Source organism: Manacus vitellinus, unplaced genomic scaffold (assembly GCF_001715985.3).
Source record: "Manacus vitellinus isolate BGI_N305 unplaced genomic scaffold, ASM171598v3 scaffold_89_pilon, whole genome shotgun sequence".
Taxonomy (NCBI): domain Eukaryota; kingdom Metazoa; phylum Chordata; class Aves; order Passeriformes; family Pipridae; genus Manacus; species Manacus vitellinus.
The window spans coordinates 657,488-678,384 of NW_021940863.1; the positions used below are offsets into that span (position 1 = coordinate 657,488).

General features: G+C 34.5%; 1 long non-coding RNA gene across 1 annotated transcript in view; it reads right to left on the reverse strand.

Moving 5' to 3' along the window:
• Nucleotides 1–13,100: 13,100 nt before the first annotated feature.
• The window catches only part of LOC108641917, a 32,042-nt gene continuing 24,245 nt past the window's right edge, over nucleotides 13,101–20,897 (reverse strand). The window contains exon 7 of the long non-coding RNA XR_001922340.2: nucleotides 13,101–13,537. This is a non-coding gene — a long non-coding RNA (uncharacterized LOC108641917). The remainder of the gene's footprint in view (nucleotides 13,538–20,897) is intronic.

Consider the following 20,897-nt stretch of genomic DNA (forward strand, 5'->3'; position numbering starts at 1 on the left):
GATTCTCTAACTGACCAAGTAAGAAAATGAGACTAACAGGTATAGAACATGTCTCAAGGCATACTGTTTTTCTATTTACACTTGGACACATATAGGAGTCTAAATTGCACTTGAGATGTGAATAAGACTTTTTTTGTCAGTGATCTTCTTAATACTTGAATTAGTTCTGGCATCTGAATAAACAGAACTGCTAATCTTAGACAGCAGATTGTGTTAATCTCATAGCCACATAAATCATGTAATGAAATCAATAGTTCAATAAAATAAGGCAGAAAAAATAAAGGAAGTTAGACACCATCCTCTGAAGCAGCTTACTACTTTTAAAATCCGGCACTGGTCAAACTCTGTTGAATGTTTAATACATTGCATCTAACAGTAGAACGTGTTGAACTTGCATAAAAATATAACAATTAAAGGAATATTCTTTTCCTGTTACACATTTGTCATAATTTTTGAGATATTGACCTGTTCTTTTTTTCTACTTTTTATTTCTAACTCGAACATCTATGTGATGTGTGACTTAAGTTATCAGGAATTCAATTTTCTTCTCTCTCTGATTTGAAGAGTTTGCTCACAAAGATTTTTGAAAGTGACCATTGTGTGTAAATGTTGCTACACACAACCTAGTATTTCCCATGCTGAATGTAAAAATTTAGCAGCAGTTATTGCTATTAGTTGAGCTACTGAGGCATAATAAAAATGAAAGAAGTACTCGTAACATCAATAATAAAAGATAAGACCTTTTCTTTGAAAAGTAAATTATATACGAGAGAAAAGACAGTTTAGCTACTAGTGACTGTACTACAGTTAAGTACAGCAGAGCATTTATGTGACAAGTGACATCTGTTGTGTAAACTCATGTATGACCTTTAATTCTGATGCTATAAACTGTTAGAGAATCTCAGGTAAGACCACACTCGTGGCTCTCTGAGCTGGCAATAATAGCGATGGTCACTCTGCTCTACTTGAAGCTGAGGGAGAACAAATTTTGGAATATATGTTGTTTAATTTTGTTTTCATAAATTAATGATGAATAGGTAGAAGTAACTAGAGGATTTCTAATCTGAGTAAGTGGAGAATGTGTGTGTGTGCATGTGAAGATACATGAACATCATATTTATACTCCGGTGTGGAACAACAAAACCTTGAATAAATAGTTTAGTACAAAAATCCTCTTCATAAATAAATTTATTTTTTAAAAAAGCTATAAATTTTCTACAGATTTAATTTTCTACTTTAACTTAAAGGTCATATGAAAGCACAGGTTAAAATGAAGCTTTTCATAGAAACTTCTAAAAATTTGTCTTAGAGGAGATGCCCGTGAATACCTGCAACCTTGGGATGTATAAACTGGATTTCTTTCCAAGGAAACTAAACTACAAGCTCCAGGTGGGCTTCAAATGCACTTCAAATACTGGTGGAAATGTGAGTGTTCAGCCCAAAAACATTTAACAATTTCGTTTATTGTTCAGCAGAGTAAAATCTGGTTAAAAGTGAAAACCTTCATACTTCATGCAGTCAATATGTTGAAGTTTCAGAACTAAGTGTTTTGATCTACTAATTAACTACTATTGTGCCATATTATTTGCTTCTATAGACATCTCTTACACACAAAAAACATCTTATTCGTTTTTTTGATTTAAAGGATGAAAAACAGTCTGCTGCACACCTTTTTGCTATTTATAACATTTACTATCTTTTTCTTAGAAAAGACATATTAAGTCTAATTTCCTGAAGGATGGAGTATAATAATTATTCACACATAAAATGTCTTTTCCTAAAGGAATTATACATAGGTTTTTGGGGTTTTTTTTGTGTAAAGTTATTCCATAATTGCTTGGTTTCATTTATAGGTCCCAAAATATTCTTGGCAAAATAACTCTAAAGGGTTGTTGAGTGAACTCCCAATAGTATGCTTCCGGAATATAATATTTGCTGAAAAGTAGTTTTTGTGTAAAACTACTGGAGGGAGGGAGAACCAGGCCATAAATCTCCCAGTAAACCCAAAACATTTGCTTTAAATTTAATAAACTGCTATAAGAGTAAATTCTATTGCTGTATCCTGTAGCTAGCTACTTAAATCTCCTAATTCTGCAAAGCTGTGCTACCTTTTGAGCCTTTGGTTCATTCCTAGCCAGGAGCACTGAGAAAAGAGTCTTCTTTGACAGAAGTGGTAGAATGCTAGCTCTTGGACACCACAGAGTTGTAAATCCTTTCTAACCATATAATCTCAGTGTGACAGAATAGCTAATACTTCTGATGCCATAGATTAGCTGTAGGCCACCAGCAATCCAAAAGTTCTCTTATTTCTCATCTGAAACTTAAACATGATTTTTCCAGCATTACTTGAAAGTATTTGAAATTTTTTATTTCAAATACCAAAAGTTTACCATTAAAAAAAAGGAAAAACAACTCTCAATACTCATTGTTATGATTACTATCAAAACCTGAATACATGAAAAAAATTGACTTTTTGAACAAGACCATCAATAACAAAATCAAAAGTAAAATATGACATAAAGAGATGAAGGCAAAGGATGTACAGAATAGTTGCTAAAGTCTACATTAGTTGAAAAACAATATTTGTTAAGAAAAGCTGTGCACCTGATAATTCATGTGTCTGCATCTCAATGAATTAGTGTATAACAGGATTTCTGGGAGAAAACTTGGTTCATTCTTTCACCATATTCTTGAAATAACTGTTCATCACAGAGTGTACTACCACTTTTGGCAAAGAAAATAAACTTTTCTTTCGGTTCAAAGTGCTAGATCAGCTTTGAGGAATTAGGAACCAGAACAGAAATCCAGCTCTTGTGGATGTTTACTTATCCATTTCCCCCTTCAAAACCCATCTACCTTTAGGGAGCTAGTTTAGGATACAGATGTAAGAATTGGCTTTATATATTTACTTCAAACAATGTATTTTAAACCCCACCTTTCCTTGTATAAAACTCAATCACCTAATAGTCAAAACATGTGAAGAAGAAACTAGCTACTGTATCTAGTTTGAACTAGCAACTGCTAGAAGAAGTTATGGATCTGGTAAACTGGTATTATAATTCTCCAGTTAAGCGCTTGATTATATCAAACCTTTGTAAACCTCTCCTAGATTTTAAAAATTGCTGATGCTTAGTATATTTTTGGTACTATGGAAACTGAAGTAGTTGATTACTACAGATAATCCGCCATAGTTATTTTTATCACAAGAAATAATCAGTCCTGGAACAAAATTACAATGAATTTCCTGTAAGTAAATGATTTACCCTACTAAAATACAACTGTTATTTGTTAGCTGCACTAATTTTCTGAATTTTTTAAAGTTAGTACTCATCTATGAACTTTCTTAATTTTCCTAGAAATATATCACGCTTTCATGATGAAAACTGAGTTGAGATTTAAACCCTCTTTACTTTAATTCACTTTCACATGAGAAACTATTTCAGAGAATTCAGGTAGGAACTGAAAATCCCTGGTGTCACAAAGGAGACAGCCAACTCCTTATTTAGGTTAAAAAAAAAATAAATCATCATATAACTTTTCGAGGCAAGACTACCATCTTGTGGCCTTTGTGTACAATGACTAACTGAAGGCACAGATTTTACTAAAAGATATTCACAGGAGGAAATAACACTCACTTCTACTTCTATTTGTTGCTAACAGTGTAAGTCTTTGTGCAGGCAAAGCTTATATATCTTTCAATGGAAGTTGTTTTGAATCAAACAAAGACTTATTTGACTTTATATATGACTGGCATAACAGATGCAGAATAATATTCAAAAGTACAACACAAATGCTTTGTATAAATCAGTGCTGATAAAGGTGTGTCCTGTTAAAGGAGAATTACAAACCCACACAACTGTGCTAGTCTCAGTTTGACACACATGAGGTAACTGGACTCTGCTTTTTTTTCCCTCCAAATAAAAATCAGGGGAAATATGCAGCTGTTTGTCCTCGTGAATGCTGAAATTTGTTTGGGATGGACTACTATGGCTATCTAAGGTGGCTGATTTAAGGTGCTTACAACTTGTTTTTACTGGATTTATGTGCATTTAATGTGGTATTAGAATATCACTTTCATTTAAAGTGAAACTTTTGTCTATGGTATTTCATCCGTATTGTGCTTGAGAGACCTGCCTTCTTACTATAAATGAGATCGAAATTTAGTGTTATTTAATGAAAACTTGGGAAAAAACTGTCTTGATCACATATAGAAAAATGCTTAGATTTATACTTTACAGGGCAACTACTGCTTTACTAGATAACATTCACTACAATCTTACGAGTTGTATGCATGCAGTTGATACATTTTACCATGTCATGTGTCTGAAAACTAATATTTGCAGGGCTTACTTCTAATTAATAGCTTATTAGAAGATATGCACATTTTTTAATCTTACAAAAATGGGTATTGCTCTGCTATCACAGCATGTACTGTTTTCTGAGTTGAATGTCCTTTTAAGAGAGGAAGTTCAAGCTTCTTGCTCACCTCAGCTCTGCTACCAAGTGCAGGCAACTGGGCAATCCAAGGGTAGATTGTTCCAGCAACAGCTGAGGGAAAAGAAACCTTTGTGGCCCTTGGGCTTTTCCCTCTCTTTTGTCATGTGGTCAATAGGAGATCCAGCTGGTTCTTTGTATTCCATTGGTTACAGATGTCACCTTAGCATCTTTTCTGGCTTCTTGTGACTTTAGTGTGAAGCTATGGGAAAAGTCTGGCTATCCTCCCGAGGATGGCAAAACACAGTTGAAGAGAGCAGGATGTGGCTCCACTGGCCTTTCTTCTCCAGAGAGACTCAAGTCAGCTGTGCAGCCATTCCTTGCATATTCTGTGTTCTTTCTGCCTGCTCAGCTGGGCCTCTTAGGCATTTGCTGTAACTTGCTAAGGTCCTTGTTGGTGTGGTGAGTACTAAACTGGACCACTCCTGCTGTGGTCTGAAAATGTTAGAATTGTCTTTGCCCATACTGCTGGCTTGAGTCTGATTACCTGTATGGAGGGAGTGGTGAGTAATGGAACCAGTGTGGAACACCTGCCTGAGAAAAAGGTGCTTTGAAAAAGATGGGCCCAGACTGTAAGGAGCCTCCAATAGCAATTGGAGACTGTATCAAAGTCTTATTAAACTCAGATAATGAACTTCTACTGCTTTCATCCCACTGAATGACTCATTTCATAGTAGATAGTTATCAGGCTGACCAGGCAAGGTATATTGACAGTTTTTTTAACATTTACTTTACAGTACACTAGAAAAACAGAACTGGTATAAAGATCTTGTACTTGATCCAGATTCTAATAGGAACAAAAACTGTTCAACTTTTGGCTGCTGTTTACACTTTTCTTCTTGCTTTTCTACACTGAACCAAAGAAATATGGGAGAACTTCCTGAAAAATAATTATCACCAGTTTGCTGTCTGTCTTATTTATGAAGAGAATTGTAATCTTTAGTATGACTGTATATCTTTTTTTTTCCCAAAGGTTTTACTGCTGCTCAGTGCTTGACATGACTGATTCAAAAAACATCTGTGGACAGCCTGCCATATACTTCAGTCTTTCACTATGATTTAAAAATGTAAGGTAATGTATAGTACCAGAAACAAACAAATAATCCAACACTATTTTTTTCTAAGGCTTAAAAAGCACTTTATGTATAACACAAGGGTAGGAAATGTATGCTTAGCCATGTCGCTGGAATATAAATGTTAATGAAATATGTAATTACAGTGTTAATGATCATTAATTCTCAGAGGCAAATTATTATTTGTGGGAATGCATTGTCACATTAAAAATTAACAAAACAAATTAGTTATAATTGCTGGAAAACTGACATTACTTTTTCATAATAGAGCAGAATCTGAGACTTCATATAGTTACCTTACTAGAACTAGAGAAAAAATTGTTTCTCTGAGTAAAATATGATGTCTATAAATCAAGTAAATTGTTAACTACATTTTGTAGTTTTATTCTAGCCGAAAAATATTCTTGATCATCATGAGTATGTATTTTGAAAGCTTTCAAGACAAATCATAATTGTAATTTTTTTTAAATAGGTTAAGCTAAAAATAATGATTTCTTTTCTGTGGGTTATTTTGTTGGCTTTGTTGTGGGTTTTTTAATTTTCTTCATAGATTTTTCATTAAATGCTTTCCTGTGTGTTTTCTCTGTAGCTTTTTATCAGTAGCTATTTTTCTCCACTGAAATGTAGCGCTGCCCTAGTCCCACATGCTTTTATGTTAAATTCAGTAGTATCTATTTAACTGAATTTCCTCTACAGAGACAGAGGAAACATCTTGGGTTATTGGAAATGCATGACTGTATGAGCTTTTTATAGAAATATACCATTTCCAAGCATTTAGCTATGTACAGTGGATTTCAGCTTCTCTGGAGTACTTCTCATTTACCCCAGGGACTGTATCTTGCAGGAATAGTACTGAGCAATACATCAAAAATATCTTTTTATATCTGTGCCAAACAAATCCTATTAAAATAAATAATTTACGTGTTCTCATCACTCTTCTGGGAGCATGAACCCCCAACTGGACTAAAAAAAATAGCTTGAAAAGTCATTTAATACATCTAGGTATCCAGAAAAACATCTAAATTAACATCCTCTAAAATTGCAGTTGTTGGAAGACACACTTGGTTAATTTGATTATTGGATCGACTATTTTTCGTGTACCCTTCCTAAATCCGAGAAGTAAAGGTTACACACTTAAACACACATAATTTTTGGAAGTGTTCATCTGACTAAAACATTACCCTTTCCAATAAAAATGCTTTATATCACAAAGTCATAGAGTCAGGTTGGAAGGGACCTCTGCTGAAAATAGGGTCAATTGGATCTAGTGTGCAGGACTGCGTCTGGGTACGGAGTATCTCCGAGGATGGAGACTCTGCAGCTTCAGAGGACAACCGATTACAGTGTTTCATCACACTCATCATTAAAAGACTTTTTCTTATGTTTAAAAAGAATTTTCCGTATTTCAATTCGTACCCGTTGTCTCCATCATCATTGCAGAAATAGAAATATCTTCTTCCATACAGATGTTTTTGGTTGGTTTTAAAGATGATAACTGTTGCAACCTACCTAATTTAGAGTGGACCACGTGTTAATGAATGAGCCCTGTATCTGTTCTGATTGATAGGACACATAGACATTTATACGCTAAGTTGTTAAAATGACACAAAGCAGTTATCATGCATTAGTTTTTCATTTCACCTTCACTCAGACTTGCTTTATCTTCAGCTTGTGTTCAGTAAAAATAAACCTGTCATGTCCACAATATTTAAATCTTTTTAAACCATCTGTTCTTCTCTGACAGAGACAGTAAGTCTATTGCAAATGTGTTATATATTGTGGTACTTCCCCTGTTGTTCCTCCTATCTTTTCTTGTGCCTTCTAAAATTATTTCTTCCTCCTCATATCCTTCTAAAAATCCTTGTGCATAGAAAATATCATTGGTACACAAAAACAATAATTTTACATTTATAGATACTTAAAGACCAGTGAAATTGAAAGCATTAACATCAAGCCACAGAATCTTCTTAAAGGAAAATTTATTGATTTTTTTTCTTACAGAAGTCTTTTGATAGGTCCTGGTCATTTTTCCTACAACTGATCTGAGAACATGCAAAGAGATTATCAATCTCCAGTAAGCAAAGTACTTTGCTGACTGTTCACAACATGACATTATTGAAAAATGTAATTTCTGAATCATATTTCAAAGTTAGTTAATTTATAATAGACTCACGCTTCCAAATTAACTATCACCCATTATTGTGTCTAAACATGTCACAAATTGCCTTACAACCAGCACATCTTTTCTTTTAATGACCATTCTAATAAACTTTTCAGCTCTTCTGACTGTCAGCATACTAATCCATTGAATAGGACTAAGTTTTATTCCATTGATGAAGTCTTCAGAGTTAAAATGTCATATATGAAATTCCAGAAATACCATCAGAAATAATAAGCCAATGATAACATTGACCTGATCAATAGGGTGGAATTATTTTGTTTACTGTGATTAAAGCCAATATTAAAGCCAACTCTAGACTTTTTTGGTCTACTAAATTTTTTAATTTCTTGGTGTTCACTTAATTTGATGAGTTGAAAACACATCTATCCCATAAAATAGCATTTAAGTAGTACCATGCATTTAGAAGGAAAAAATAGAACTTTGTTTTTGGGGTTAAAATTCTTTGTTCTGTTTATTATCATTGAAGCAAGTATTGTAGACTGTACAATCACCATATGATGGAATTTTATCTATAGGGATGATGTAAAGTTTTGTTATCTCACAATAATTGTACTAGTCTTTTGCATCCCTGCTCAAGCTGTCCTTCCTATTAATTTGTATCCAAAAAGGTTGCTTCATCAGATGACTTCTTTCTCCAGACCTGATCATTTCACAGCTGCACTTGATTGATGTTCCTTTCCTATTCCAGGATTAAAACTTTCTAGAACTGTTTGCAAATAGTAGAGATGGGAAACTAGTGGTAGAAGGGTTGAATTGACAGGCGGGCTAAAATATATCTGTTGCTGCCTGGCGATCAGGATGCTTTGTGGTAACATGCATTCCTTTTTCATATCTCAAATTCATACATCAGTTCATCATTAATACGTCCCTGTTTCCTAGTTAAAGTTGGATGAGTGGATGTAAATTTTGCTTCTCTTGTGTATCTTTCTGAACAGTAGATGTCACTCTAGGGCTGACCAATTGTTGTATGCTTCTTTCTTATCAAAGTAGATTATCAAGTGGAGGAGGAAAGTGCTGAAGATTTTACTTGTTTACGCCTGAAATATTTATATATTTGTATGTTAATGTGAACATACAGGAGATGCAGTAAAACTCTTGCACTGAATTATGAGTTATGGAACCCAGAAAAAACATCATTTTTTCAGTATATTATCTGACTGAAAATCTTAAGTATTTTTCAGGAAATATAGTTCTGATGAATGCTAATTTTATTGCATTCAGGAGACTTCTAAAAGCCAGATAGATGGTTTAAAAATTTTATTTTGTTTTAATCCCTAACAAAAACAATAATATTGACTCTATGTGCATTTAGACAGGTACTTTAAGACAACTATCATGTGAGGTGTCTAAAGTTGAAAGCCATCTGGTAATCTGTTAGGCTGGCTGGATGTCAGCCTTTGCATTCACTTATGCCCAGATTCAGTAGTGTGTTTACATTAAATTTAAAAATTAGAGGTCCCAAGAAAGTCAATTGCATTTGATAAATTCAGAATCTTGTTGTGGACAAAACTGGGATCCAACCGACGTGGGGAGCCAGCAATGTACTGTTAGTAAATTAACATGGTAACAGTCTAATGAAAATACAGACAGAATTTTTATTAGTCCAGTTAAAATAATGCTAACACATGACAAAAGTATTACAGACAGGCAGGTCCTGACACCCGAGTTGTTAGGGCGGTAGAGAACCTTGTGCTTCCCTCTAGTGGCAGCAGATTTTAATTTACGGAACTACATACGAAATGTGTAAAAAGAAGTCATCATGAGGGCAATAGCAGGCGTTGTGCTCAGCACCTGGCTGCATCGTAATTTAGACAGTAACTTCTGTAGCAATCTGCTTCACTGCTTGAAGGAGGAACTGACTCCAGAGGGGATTTCAAAGTCTTAAAGGACTGCTTCTCCGAGCCGCTCCTGGAGAAGCACCTTTCTCAGCTCACTGCACAACAGGTCACGGTCCCGAGGGCACTGCCAGCCTTCCCTGTGCCTGCCCAGCCCCCCGGGCTCCCCTCACCCTGCCCGCAGCTCAGGGCCCCACCACAGCTCCCTGGGGCTGTGAGTCCCCTCCCAGGTGACCCTGAAGCAGCATTGCCAGACAACAGCTCCCCACAGCCCTGCCCTGACCAACCATGGGCTCTGCTGAGGCAAGACCACCTGCTGGCTTAAGTCTTGGCCCAGCCGCAGCCTGTCCCTGTCCCCAGGGAGGTGCCCGATGCAAGGGCTGGGACCTGGTGCCCCTGGCTGCCCTGCTCCTGCTTGGGGATGGGACAGGCCCTGGCTGCCGGGCCATGCCATCACCCACCTAGGAGAGGTCCCAGAGAGCTGCTGGACCCAAGAGGGATCAAAAAAGGGCGTATATTCTAAGGTCCAAGATTAGATGGGGCCTCAGTCATGGACAGTGGTGGAATGGTACCCTGAGACAGGCCAAACAAGAATAGAAGGTCTTGGTAGTGCCCTCAAGAGCCTGACTAAACTACTCTGGAAACACCAGCTATTTAAATACGATGTTAAAACTTGGGTGTTGAGGATACTAATGCTGTTTCTTTCAGGTGTGACTACACTGTGTCTTTAATTATTAAAATTGCCATCGATGAATTTTAGGATGCGTTTGCTTTTATTTTATTCCTCTAAAATTTTGTCTAGGAGTGAGTAATGTTCAGCAGTATAAATCCCTGCAGAAGATCTGTGGTTTTATGGGTACAATGTTCCCCACTCTACACTATTCACTTTCTCATTCCCATACCTAAAATTGCTTTCTGAAATCTGCCAAGAGCTTCAGGTGCAGTTAAATGGATTTCAAAGCATTTGAGAAGATAAGAATTCATGACAAGTTTTGAACTCTAAAAAAGGTAAAACAAAATTTGAAACCTCTACTTAAACTGGAAGAAATGAGAGCTTTGACAGGCAGGTGACATGACCTTTTCTTAAATAAATTTTTGGACAAATGGGATCATGAAAGGATGCAAAATATTAGAAAAGCATTTTTTTTTTTTAGAATTCTTTATACTAATACAATAGAATACCTAATGAAATCACCCTAGTGCTGGATTAATATGGTAGAATTGAAGTTTCTAACTTTTGTGTAGCCAAGTGGATGACTTTTCTAGAAAGAAAATATGCTTTTGGAAAATAACTGATATGAAATATACATATGTGGAAAATGAGTGAAGGTACTCTCCCATTTGAGTACACATTTATGGACATTATTTATCTGAGACAATTAGCACTGATTTCTAATGAGGCAGGTAAAATAGCGGCCTGAAGGAGACCTGCCATATTACCCTGAATATTACTTGTTCAATTGCCGTATGAATTCAACAACTTTCTCTTTTGCCTCTAAATCAGAAGACGTGGTAGATATGACTTCATTTCTTTAACAATACTTCTGAAAGAAAATCAGTGTATTTAATTATTTACTTCATATCATTTGCACAGTGGCATACTTTTTTTTTTCCTCCCACACTGGGCATTCTCCTTATAGCCAGCATCAACTCATTTCTTCTCAGTGCCTCTGTCAAATATAATCAGATTTTTAAACAATCATTTGAATCCTTAAAAAACTGGTTCTACAACTCCATATGCTGAATCATTGTCCTTAAATTTTTCCAGTACATCTTCAAAACTTCTGTGCTTTTTGAAAGTGATTGCTTTCACATTCAGCTTTGTGAATAGGAAAACTGAGGGGAAAGCTGCTGCGAACCAGAAAACTGTCTTTCTCAGCATAAAGAGTCTGCGAATAGAAACTCTTTATTCAACCCATATTTGCTCCTTTGTGGTCAGGACCCATAAGGAATTGTTGAGGGCCCTCGGTTTGACTGCCTGTGCTCCAGACCATCTGTGATCCAGCCCAGCTCTGGGACTTTGGGCCTGCTGCTGGAGAGGCCTGCTGCCATGAGAAACAGGTGCCTGGCTCAAATAAATCTTACTCTATTCTCAGATGATCATACTGTATACCTTCTCTGGATGTTCTAATTTTTCTGACCTTTGACTTTTTTAGACCAAGAAGACAAATCATAAAATGAACTCTATGGTTTTGTTTCAATGTGAAATCTTTTACTAGAATGTACATGTTTCATGAAAAAAAAAATCCTACTTAATTTTTTAAACTTTTAAAAGTCATAGTCTGTGTTAAATTGCTTTTCAATGTAACTTTAAATATGTCTCCATCAGAGACTTTTTCTGACAGTTTATCAAATCAATGTGTTAGGCAAAATATTTACATATAATTTTTTTGCAATTTTGCAGCTTTTTACTGTGTCCAGTGAAATTCTGCATTAATATGATTCTTTCTGAGTGCAGGCATTTGTACATATACATTATATTAACTACTCATTGTGGTGACTCTTGAACTGATATGACAATGTAAACCATGAGAAGTCTTTACATAATTTTATTAAGTTATGTGTAGAGACACCTTTTCTGAATCAGAAAAGATTCAGAAAAGAAATCAGAATGGCATTTAAAAGCAGTGATGTTCATGACGTATATGCATCAGTCTTCATGTATTTTGTACAAGTACAGTAAGATGCTTATTTTCCCTTAAGGACAGAAACAAAATGTCTGAAAAATCTCAAAATAACACAGTTGTATTGAAAAAAAGGTTATAATACTTTGTCATATTCACACTAGAACTGTTGAATGTTTTAAGTACCTAATTGGCTGCCAACATTTATTTCTTCAATTTAAAATTTCTTTGATTTAAAAATAAGGACTATTTAGTTTTGTGGCTAAAAAAGTTCTATTGTTTTTACATTAAGCAGTGGGTGATCAAATATCAAACAGTGTTGTTCTACTATTGAATGATGATATTTAATTGTGGGGATGGAGGTTCCCACAGTTCTCTGGATTTAATTGCAAATTTTGATATTTCTTTTTCCTCACCCCTTACAACTTTAATTGAAATAAAAATAGGATTTTACAAAAGTGCAGAATCCAGCTTTGTTTAGGGCAGGATTGTCTTAGCTTAGTGATATGAGCTCCAAGAGGTATGTTTGCCTGCCCCCATAATATGGTCTTGAATGTAACAAGCTTTATGACAGGACACTTATAGAGCAGAAAGTTTCCTATCATGGGGTCATCATGAATATCAAGAAATACTCAAATAAAACAGAAGTTGTTGATCAGGTTGGAGGGGTTTTTTTGAGAACTTTGGAGAACTTGACTAGGCTTTTCTATTACAAGAGTCATGTAAGTATCATGAAAGGTAACTGTTTGTCATAAAGTAAACTATAACTTTTGAAGCAAACGGTACTAAGGATACTAGATAGTAACATTATTTGGTGTAAAGATTTGATGCAAACTTTTTCCCTTGGATTGACATTTAAGTCACTTAAGCAGTGCTGTGTTGTTTAGTTTTAGACAAAGTTGAAGATTTATTACTGTGAGTAAACAAATGAAGGAGTAGCATGCACAAAAGTCAATAATTTAGGAGATATGGTGTTAAGACCACAGCAAGTAGAATTAACCTGTGACATTGTAGCTGCAGTAAACAAACTGCAGCAATCAATAATGACATTAATCAGCTTCAGATAAGTAAACAAACAGATTTGTGTCAGATTTCAGGTCAAAACCCGGTCAAAGGATTCCTCTTCCAGCAGATGAACAAATGTGTTGGTGTTCAATCAAATCCAGACTGAGCAACTGATGAGATTAATCCATGTGCACTTAAAAGATGGGTAGAGAGTTCTTCAGCATGGAAACATGCACCTCATATCTAAGTTGACTTTACTGGAAGTACAGGACTAAGTATGGATGTTGTGCTCTGCACTGGTAAGGTCCATGGCTATGGAAGCCTCTGTGGTTTCAAAAGAGAAAAAAGTATAGTGTGTCAGCCATGTTTCTCCCTTCCCTCTTCTCCATTCATTTCATGGTGCATAGGAACAGAAAGAGTGAAGAGAAAGCCCCGGACATTGGTTGTGAATGTGACTGTGCATATGTAAAGATCAATGGGGAAGATAAAGTAACTCTCACTTAATAACTTTGAAATGGTATTCTGTAGTACTTGAAACTATAGTTGCCCTGACAGCCTGTTGAAACCACCACAACTATTCCAAGATACACTTTTCAATAAGCATATTTTTGTTTCCTGCCCCCCTTCATTCTGTTCCTGTAGTATTAGTGAGAACGTAACTGGAGAATACTACTGCAAGCAACTGAAAATTGCTATCGGCCTTTCAGCTTTGTATTTGTACTGTGAAATAAGTCAAGCTTTCTTTAGATGCCACATAATTAATATCAATGGGTTGTCTTTTCATACTGGCATTTCTTTACTTCTCCTACCTAAAGATTAGAAAGTGTTTCTGCTTTTATCCCTGCTATTCTGGAAAAGTCACAGTCCAAAAGCAGAGATTTAATTGACAAATATACAGTAATGCTATTTCAATGTTATCAGTGAGTCTTATATAATTTTCAGTCTGGGAAGAAATGTACAGATAGGAGTTTTAACTTTGTCTTTGCTTCTCACTGTCTTGCTCTATTTTTAATTTGCAATAAATTAAAGTAATTTTCCCAAGTTGAGTCTGTTTTGCGCATGACAGTAAGAGTGTCAAACACACGTATCAAAGCAAGAATATAAGAACAGGGTAAGCATGTGTGATACATACCAGAGTATGCATCCTTGTGTTTAGTAGCCCTCAATGAACAAATCCTTGGAGGAAAAATCAAATTACTTTTTCAATCCTTACAAGCGTTTGTTGTCTTCAGTCCCCTTTGGCTGTTTTCCAGATTACTTATCCATCTTCTGAAGACTTTAGTTTGTAACTGCCATCCATTAGTTTCATCTGATATCACCTAATTCTTTTTTTCTGTAAGAGACAGTGACAAATGGATTTCTACTTTTTTTCACTGTCCCTCATGACCATGAAGACCTCTTTCATATCTCCTTTAGTCATCTGTTCCTCCATTTCCACTGTTCAGTGCACAGAAACCATTTCAAGTCCCTCTTGTAATCCTTTCTCTGTACATCTTCAGAAATTCCTTTGAATCCTTTTTCAGATGGAAGGGATCAGTACCCATAACTGCACACTGTAATCAGGATGCTACTGAACCATGGATTCATAGTGTGCCACAAATCCCCTTTTTTTCCTTTTTATTTCTCAAGTTTCTAGCTTTAAATTGCTTATATTTGATAGCTTTTGAGTAGTGAGTAAACATTTTATATCTATCTATTATAGTTCCAGGTTTTCATCTGAGCTGTCAGTCATATATAACATTTTCCAATGTACAGCATTTTACATTTGTTTACAATTAATTTAATCTGTAAGTATTAGAACTTTTGAAATTCTTCTCTTGATCTTGATTTAGTAGCTTAGCATCAATAACAAAACTTGTCACTTTATTATTCACCCCTTTTGGCATTATATTACATTGTATGGGTTTCCTCAGAGATCCTTCTGATGAGATGCTACTGTTATCTCCCTCCACTGGAAAAACGTCATGTCCCATTTTTTCGATGTTTTGATTAATTATTCATCCATTCTGCACCATGACACTGCCTACATAGGTCTTTATGGCATAAAAGTACTGTGAGCAAGTAAATTTTCACAGTCTGCAGAATGGAGTAAGTCGTGTTACAACTCTTGTCTAACTCTGGGCTAAGAAGTTGTGCTCTCCAAAACCTAACAGAGTTTCTGTTTTAAAGAACAGAAATCTGTTTTGACGTCATGCTATTCAGCTGATGCACTGACTGTGGTCTATTAACTAGTTGAAGTGCCCCATGTTTTCAGAAGTGTAGGAAAATATTTTCTGTAGCACTATAAGTAAGATCTGTTAATCCATTGTTTCTGAAAAAACAGAAAGAATTAACATTTTTTTTCTTTATTCTAAGATTTAAACTGTTAATCTGGCTGTTTCTAGAAGGAAGGGTGTATTAAAATGAAGAATTTTCTAGACTGTGTGTGTAGTTGTGTAGCAGTAAAGTTAACAGGAAAATAGAACAGGAAGAAGATAACAGTCTTTCTCAACAGTAGCTAATGTTTGTGACAGGAGGCTAATGTTTCAGTCAATTTTTGGCATGAGATCATTTTTAAATAGATTACCAAGCATAGTTACTGAGGGACAGTAATGTCTCAGTTGCCATGCAACTATGGACATTGCAGGAGAAGAGAACAGATGTTCATCCTCTTATGCAAAAAATATAGTTAATGAAGAACATGTTTCATGAGAAAAATGTTGAAACATATGTCATTACTAATGAAGGCATAAATAACTATACCATGGCCTTTTTGTGTCACTTGTATTTAAGTTAAAATCTTAAACAAAACATAACACAGTTATGTGTTACAATACGTAATATTACAGTACAGTGTGTGTTACAATACCTAAAAGGTTATCCAGTTCATGAAACAGAAAAGCAACAAAAACATAAACTTTCTGTTCAGAAAGTGTACTGCTATGTTGTTGACATTTGATATTATGAGATATTACACAAGTTGAAGTTTGTTATGGACCTGTAAGAATATGAAATTAGTGAGTTGAACCTGGCTGGTCAATGCCTTGTGTTCATCCAGAAATAAATTGTCAGACTAAAAAAGTCTGTAAAGCAATGTATCACTGTACCATTGCCAGCAGTTGTCATGTGTGATGGTATCTTTTTTGTACTTCAATATGAACTTAATTTTGTGGGCCCCAAACAACTGAAGATATTTAATATTTGATTTTTATAGGAATATGCTATGCTAGAATGTAATTTCCTAATTTTAGGTCCAGGAAAGTTTACCAGGATCAATCTCTTCAGGTGAGTTAATACCTTAACAGACACCATTTTGCAATGCAAAGGTGTGGCAGATGAGTTTCTTTTGCTAGTTTTGGAGTCACATGCAATATACTTTAGGTATACTGCAATATATTCAAAAAATAAAAATCTGTGTGAAGGATGAGCATTCCACAGATAGACTCTGTTGTGAAGCAGAGAGAAGATGAATTCAGGATTGTTTTTTTTTCTTTGTCTTTTTAAAAAAGACATCAACCTTTTAACACCACATTCAAAGCCTACTATTCATCTCACCTAAAATTTTGACAACTATTCTAAAATTTAATAACGAGTTATTGAAATGCCTAAATCTTCCTTTAGGTGAGAATAAATGGCAACTTCAGACAGAGAATTTTTCTGCTTATCCTGAACATCAAATGTCTCTGCGAAATAGTTTTCTTGGCTGTAAAAGGGCTTTTTACATAGTTAGTTTCAAATGGATTCCTAAACTTCAGATAATTGGAACAGGTAAAATCTATTTTGAGCTTTGCTATTTTCACAGCTCTAACCGTTGTTTATGTAGATATGTGTTAGAAACCATGTGGGATAGTTCAAATTTTTGTTTGAAGATAGATAAATAAAAGCACAGTTCACATGTCCAGGGAACAGAATATGACTCTCACTTGAGAATTGCTTATATTTCATCCAGCTGCCTCTTTGGAAAAAATGTACTATTTCTTTTGTTGCAGAAAAAAAGTACAAAGAAATATGAAGATATGAATGTTTATGATCTGAAAGATTTCCTTAGGGTCTGGCTATGGTTAAAATACATATGTCTTAAAGCACTTTTTTTACTTACCATTCTTTCTGTGAGATTTATGTGAATCTTTTGTTGTGCCTGCTTCACTGGTTGCACCTTTGGCAGAGCTACGTGTCAGTAGGGAGGAATGTATAATTAAAAAAAGTGCTCTTAAATGTTTTTCATACATGAAAGTTGAATATGGCTGGAAAAGTTGGTCTTTTCTTGGACCCTTGGTAACTAGTCTTTTTTTTCTGTAATGGTATATCTGAGATTTTTCTTCCACAGTTTAGATAAATAAATAGTTTAGCCTTACCAAAGTATTATTAACAAAATTAGCTTCACAGTATATCTTTCAAATATGTTTGGGGTTCTTGTTTGTTTAGAAAGACATTAGTTTTAATGTCTTCCTTTTTTTAAGGAAGTGACGTGACATTTTTGTACAACAAATTTAAATATCAGTCATTATTCTTAGAGATTATATGAAAGAATGAAATGTCAGTGTTTTTATTTAAATAGTTAATAATTTGAAAAGTATAAATCTCACAGATATTTATGGTCTAGAACTGGTTTAGAATCTGATTGTTAAATCTTCAATCTGTAACTTTATTTTCCAGGTTGATTGCCTTTCATATACCACACATATTTTTGCCAGTACACTTCATTTTTAATCCTCGAACTTTATTTTCCTTCCAGAGGAAAATATTTAAGGGGTGTTAAAAGTTAATTGAGCTTGGGGATTTTTAGGATATAGGATTTATGAAAACATTGAATTTTTTCCCCTACATTTTCTTGTGTCTTGTTGGCTTTTTTTATATCTCAGGGATACCATCACTATCTTTGACTTCTAGCCAGTGAAAGGCCCTTACAGTTTCTCAGCATCCATTGAAAAAGTCAGAATATATCTGGATATGCTTAATTACTTTATGTAAACACAAGTCTTTAATTAAGTTAAAAGCTAAAATAAAAGCAGTTTTAAAAACATCTGATTTTCTTTTCTGTTAAAAAATAAAGATTACGTTTGAAGCAGAACGCAGGTTATGCTTAAAGCAGTATTTTTTTCTTTGTTAACTGTAGTTTAACATGAATATTTATTCATGTTAACAAAGAGATGTAAGAAGGTCCCTACAACAGAATTGCAGATAATAGAACATAATTATATGTTTATGTAGTCGATTATAATGTTACTTCTATCAAGCTGCACAGAACGGGAAAAAAAAGACTTGTTACATGCCATACCTGATGAACATGACTGTCTCACTGTATTTGTTAGAGAGAAATGCAACTGTACTGAGTAACTTTGCATGTGTAAAAATTTTGTTGAAAAAACAGAATAATGTATTGTAACAATAAACTCCAAGGGAAAAAGAAAATCTTTCTCCTCTAAGTAGTTATCTGGAAATTTTCCACAATGATTGGACGTCTTGGTGAAAGATTTAATTGGCTTGGATTTTATTTCTTTCACAGAATAGAGCTGAAATTGTAGCATGGCTTTGCATAATGTTTTAATGTATGTCAAATATGCTACAGAAATTATGCTTATATTTTTGTATGACATTCAGTATCAGTATCCTTTGCTGAGGGAAGGGCAGTTTTCTAGGAGTATACCAGAATAAGTATATGATAGCTCTGGAAGAGCAGTCAATCTGAAGTATCTTCCGAGTTCTGTTTTGTAATCACAAGACCACCTGGATGCCCTTATCAAAGGCTGACAGGTATCCTTGATTCAACAAGTTTCATATTTTTTATTCTGTCTATATCTTGAAACTAATTTGTTATGTGTGTGAAAATATAAGTGTGAGAGAATCAAGGAATGTAAATATTTAGTATTTAATTTAAGAGGAAACAGCTGCAGGGTCGATTACTTTCAGAGAAATGCCATCAGAAATGACTAAATATTTTTGAAATAAATCATCAAAAGTAATACATTAGTATTCATGTTGTTTCTGAACAAGTAAACCTTAGCCAGCAGTGACTGAAGTAAACAAGTTGCATTACCCAACTAATTTTTGTAACAATATTAAAATTTTGTCATTAAAATCATGTCTCATGTTTATTCCTGGTGACACAACTTAGTCTATTCATGCATCATACATAATTAATTTGAAAATGAAAAATATTTATACATAAATTGTATAAAAAATTTCTTAATAATACTGCAGAACTTTTCATGTTCTATTAGACATAGTAAAATATTAATACTATGCTAGATAGAGTTATAATCATGACTTTATTAAATAAATATGATATCTTATTAGAAATTACTTTCATTTACCCTTCGGGTTGCAGTTTCTTATTTGTCTTTTATAATAAGAGGGCATGACATAACAGATCATCTAAGAACTCTGTGTTGTTGCAGAACTGCCAAATAAAAAGTAATTTAAGGTACCAGCAGTAAAAGAATAAGGATTTATTGCCTTATTCCAACACTGTGATACTTTACAGCAGTATAACATGTAACATTTCCTTTCCACTTAAGAAAATACCGATTAGTATACCCTTAATCCAGAGAAAACAAACTTAAAACTCTGACAGATTTCTAATGTTAATTTTCTTAGTAAAAAATGTTAGAGGGACAATTGTCTTATGCTTCCCATTTAACATTTTTCTTATGTTTTGGAATTTGAGAATTTGTGGTTGACATACTAAAGAAAGAGATAAACAAAAGAATCTGAGACTGACTTAATTAACATTTTTCTATTACAAAGTGATTTCCCATGGTCAGATGGGGTAGAAGAAGGTTGATATCCATTCTCATAGTTTTCTGCATGACAGAAGTCAAGCTACATTTGTAGATAAGTCAAAATGATGACCCACTGAATGTCAATATCAGCCCCATGACAGAACTTCCAGCAAAGATTTCATACAACTTTTCTGTGGTTCAGCTATACTTGCCACTGTCAGTAACCTTTAATTATTCTTTATCTTACAGAACCATGTAAAAGTTCTACTTCAATGCCAAGCCTCCCTCTGCCAACACATAGGAATCAATAACACTTGCCTGACAAAGTAAACTTTCAGAGGAAGGGAAAAGGTAGAAAAAATGAAAAATCAGTGACCCTGAAGTCATATTATTACATCCTGGAATAGTACATTTTGCTGCTACATAAAAAACTATTTTTAATCTTTTAATCCATGAAAAACAATAGCTATTAGAAACACCTATAAATTAATTAAAGACTAGTTAGACTATTAAAGGCTAGTTAGGCTGTCAGAATTCCTTTGAATTACAGTTTATAAGAAGTGTATGTCAGGAATGGTTTGGCATCTGATTTGCCCATAGTGTACCAGAAGGTAAAGCTGATGTTCAGGGTGTGTAACTTTGAGACAAGTAATTTTTAATTTTCTAGTGCAAATGGAAAAATATCTTCTATTAAAATCGATTTTTCAGTCTTGTGCTGTTCAGTGCAGTACTTGTGTCATGAAATGCATTCTTGGTTAAAATATGAAATAGGAAAATCATGTTTCTGAGGAAAGAAATGTCTTACAGTATACTACATTTCTCTTTTCCACATGACTCTGCGTTTATAAACTGAATTTATGAACTTGCATCAATGTAGGCTGAATTCTCTGATATTTACAGTACCCTAAAAATTCCACTTCAGCAATTGAGTCATGAATCTTTCACATTTTGTATAAGTTAGTCATCAGTGTCTCAATTTCTTG